General features: G+C 44.8%; 1 long non-coding RNA gene across 1 annotated transcript; it reads right to left on the reverse strand.

Moving 5' to 3' along the window:
• Positions 1-382: 382 nt before the first annotated feature.
• LOC139358329 (uncharacterized) lies at positions 383-3,194 on the reverse strand. The gene is made up of 3 exons (XR_011613103.1): positions 3,082-3,194; positions 2,079-2,616; positions 383-882 (listed from the first exon to the last, which is right to left on the reverse strand). It is a non-coding gene; the product is annotated as an uncharacterized lncRNA (long non-coding RNA).
• Positions 3,195-4,416: the final 1,222 nt, after the last annotated feature.

Raw genomic sequence — 4,416 nt, forward strand, 5'->3', positions numbered from 1 at the left:
CAATCCTGCAATCACATTGGACATACTATCTTCACAGATCCCAAAATGCAAGAAAGCCTGAAAAATGGTGGTAGCATACTTTAAGTTTTTCTCTTTCCAGCCATCTTCTTCCTATCTCAGACTCTAGCATCTGCCTGCTTTCAAAATAATAAATAAAATAAATAAATTCTTACCATGAATAATTGAAAAGGTAGCAATTTATTAGCAGGCAGAAGATGCGAGTTCTGATCCTGGTTCTTTCTCTAACTCCTTTTAAGACTTTGAGAAACTTTGCTCCCCTATCTAGACTAAAGGGTCCCCAGTACTAAAACAAGTGGGTTATTCTTGGTCGCCTGTACAGACATCTCCAGCTTGGACATCTTGTAAATTAAAATTTGTTCATACTGAGGTGTAAATGACTACTGACAACCTCTGTCAAGAGAATTGTAAGCTAACCAAAATCACCATCTTGAGTTAAAGCTGGCTAGAAAAAGGATACTCTTACTGTAGTATTTTAGCTACAATAAACAACTGGTCATCAGGTTCATAAGTGACAGGGAAGAGAAGCCAGCATTGATTGGGCAATATTTTTCTCAGGGTACCGTAACACTCACGACCTCATGAGATGATGACCACCCCATTCGCAGACAAGGAAACGATGACTCAGAGTTATTAATGAATTCGATCAAGGTTGTCCAACTACTGAGAGGCAGAGGACTGAGTTGGCTCCACCATGGCTCACTGTACCCTGCCTCCCACCCGTGCATCCACCCTGTGAGAAAGGGGATTAATGGAGACCTCCTGCCATCTTTACTTTTCAGCCCAGAAAGGTCTTTGTCTAGTTTGCATTGATTTTCGTGTGTTTGTTTGTTCTTGATGCATTTGCAGAATCTGAGATCCCAGCTGAAAATAAGGCAGATAAAAAGAGAGGTCAAGGGAATGAGAGAGGCGGACTCCTTTCAGCAGCTCTGGTATTGAAAATATTTCATGCTGTCTCCACTCTCTTATTTGTTGCCTCCTTACTTCCTCCACGATAATGTTCCAGACATATCTCCAGCCTATCCATTTGCAGACCCCTGGCTGGTGATAGGTCACGAAGGTGACCACAGAAATTGGTAGATTCTGAGATATTAATTTCTAGCCCTCTGCCCTAGTGCAATAGCCACTTAACTAATCTTCCTGCCTCTAGTCTCACTGCGCCTTCCAACACCAACACAGCTTACAAAATGTTACAATATTAAATGCCCCAAAGCACAGCCTGAAAATCTTCAGTGGCTCCTTATTGTCTTCAGAAGAAAGTACCCATGGTGTGCGTGGTTCAGCCACAAGCTGCTTTTCAAATCTTAGATCCCACAACCTCATTTATTCTCCTACCTAGGAGTGTGGGCCTATCCCATTGGCTGTAAATGTGCAGTGATTTCCTGCTCCAAGCCTGCTTCATTCTCCGTGTTCCCAATGTCCAACCCTTCCTCTTCTGCAGGTCCTAAACCCACTGCAGCATCATCTCACATGGACAGTGGTAAAAACCTTGTGCCTCCTATTTTGTGCCAGCGACTTTGTCTTTGTCTCACCTCCTCTGCCTCTCTCCTCTCCCCACCTCTACCCCTAATCCTGACCCCACTAAATACTAAGCTCTACAAAGGCAATGACTTTGTTTAGTTCATGTCTGTGTCCCCACTAAACTCCAGAAAGAACTTGGAACACAGTAAATGCTTATGAATGAAGACAATTCATAATAATCCCTTACATTAGAACAGCAGTTTGCATGAATGTTCTATTCCTAAGTAGAGCCCTGTAAGACCCCCAGGTGGAGAGATTGCCTGCCCCATGAGCAAAGGAACAAGGTAAGGCCCTGAGAGGCAGATCATTTTGCCCCAGGTGGCACAGCCCCTCTGCAGTGAGATTAGTACTGCAATTTTGCTCTCCTGTCCAAGTGCGATGTCTAGTGATTTTTAGTTTACAAAATTGCTTTTGCCCCTCCCAGTGATCCCACCCTCCAGCCCAGACCACTCCCAGTCACAGACCCTGGGAGGATTTAGAGACTTTGCTCTGATGCCACTGCAAACCTGAGGGCTCATTGATGCCATCTGCAGGCTCACCTGAGAGAGCCTGGCCAGCTGTGCCTTCTGGGTTCTGCCTGACAGATGCCACCTGCTGCTGCAGAGGGCGCGAGAGGGAGACCAGAGCAAGACAGCAAGGGCCACAGCAGCTGATGCCTGCCTTGCATTCTTGGCATCTGCCAGGCTGACTTCATTTTCAGATTTTGCACCTGCAGATGTTGAGGAGATTTCTTGGCCTCTCGGAATAACAGGATCAGGTTTATTAATTTGCAGCTTCGAATTCCTCTTGACTGCTACTCTCAGCCCCAGGGTCAGCACCCAGGCACCCATCTGGTGACTCCTTTGAAAGGTCTTTTGATGCATGTCTCCTTCTCAAATCTGCTTCATTCCTCGCAGTAAGCAAAGAAGCCAACGCTCATCGAAAAAGGTCAAACATCCGCACTGTGTTTGTTCACGAGGGTGATATTTCACCAAAGAGCAGATGCTTCCTAAATGATAAATAAGAGCAGCAGCTCTCCGCAGGTCTCGGGGGAAGGAAAGGTCTCAACTCCATATGCAGCACAGGCTCCAGCAAAGACTAGGAAGGAGGGAAGGGCAGAGTTTAATTCATTACGGCGCATAACCTCGATACAGGGAGTGGATAGTGCACCTAGCACACAGTGTGTCTCCCATTAATGCTTAGTGAGTGGACAGATAACTTCATTAGCAGCCACTCATTGAACACCTGCTATATGCCAGACACTCTGCTAAATTCTTAAATATATTTTCTTATTTAATCCCCATCACAACTCTATGAGGAAATAGGTTCAGAAAAGCTGAGTTACTTGTCCAAGATTACTTAGCTAATACAGGATGCATCTCAGGTGTGTCTGGCTGCAGGCTCTGAATTCTTAACCACCAGGCCGCAAGTGCATGAAGCCTAATAAACCTGGGCCCGGACCTGAGATAAGTAGCTGTAGGGTAAGAATAACCTAGAGGCAGAAATAACACTAGAGGCTGAAGAGATCAGCTGCCTATTTAGCATGGAAGAAATATTGCATACCTTGGAGTCCCACAGACTTGGGTTTAGATGTTACTCCCTCCACTTGGTAACAATATGACCACCACAGAAGCTACTGAGTTTCTGGTCCCTGTTTTCCTCCTCTGTAAAATGGGCTGAATAAGAACCAAACTGCGGAATTATTATGAGCATTAAATAGGGCAATCTATATAAAGGATGAGTACGTAGTATGTGTTTAGTAAATATTAGCCCTTATTATCATTCCTCTGAGTAGGAGTAAACAAGGAACATATAGAATGAATAATAGATGAGTAAACTGAGATGACAAACAGATTGTTGCTGTTGTTGTTGTTGTTTGAGATAGAGTCTCACTCTTGTCACCCAGGTTGTAGTGCAGTGGCACAATCTCGGCTCACTGCAACCTCTGCCTCCTGGGTTCATGCAATTCTCCTGCCTCAGCTTCCCGGGTAGCTGGGATTACAGGCACCTGCCACCATGCCCGGCTAATTTTTGTATTTTTAGTAGAGATGAGGTTTCACTGTGTTGGCCAGGCTGGCCTTGAACTCCTGACCTCAGGTGATCTGCCCACCTTGGCCTCCCAAAGTCCTGGGATTACAGGCATGAGCCACTGTGCCTGGCCTAACAAACAGGTTTTTAAGATTAAGAAGTATCACAAATTGTGAGATCAAGGACCACTTAATGTCCTCCCCATTGCTACAGGCAAGGCAACACCTATGGAATAGGAACACCTATCACAGAATACTCTTCAGTTCTAAAAACAAACATATGACTTCAAATTTCTCTACTCAGTTCTCCACTTTCATGTCAGGAGGATACCCATCCACCCACAAAGCAACTGGCATTGGCCAGGGGTTTTGATCTGCCCACTTGCCTTTCTTCTCACCTGTTAGTCCCTGCTCTGTCCTTGACTCAACTAGCTTCTAAACTACATGATATTTATTCAAAGAGCAGTGGAAATTCATTGAACTGTTTTGGGCACTAATTGACTCTGTGCATTTAAAAAGATTTCTCCCATCCAACCAGGCCTGACCCTGCTTAGCTTCCGAGATCAGACAAGATCAGGCGTGTTCAGGGTGGTATGGCCATAGACTAAAAAGATTTCTTATGCTGCAGTATGGAGGACTGTTTAGAGTATATCAAGTGGATTTGGGGGAACCAAGCAGGAAGCTATCGAAGTCATCCAGGCAAGAGACTAGAGGTGAGCATAGAGCATGGAGAAGTATTGAGAGGAGAGAACTGAGGAGGTAAAATTGTCAGGTTTTAGAGATGGATTCATGTATGAGATAAGAAGAAGGATACTGTAAAAAGTAAGTTTGGGACTTCTGGCTTGCATAACCAGACAGATAATGTTCCCCT

The sequence above is a fragment of the Macaca nemestrina genome, chromosome 14 (genome assembly GCF_043159975.1).
Source record: "Macaca nemestrina isolate mMacNem1 chromosome 14, mMacNem.hap1, whole genome shotgun sequence".
Taxonomy (NCBI): domain Eukaryota; kingdom Metazoa; phylum Chordata; class Mammalia; order Primates; family Cercopithecidae; genus Macaca; species Macaca nemestrina.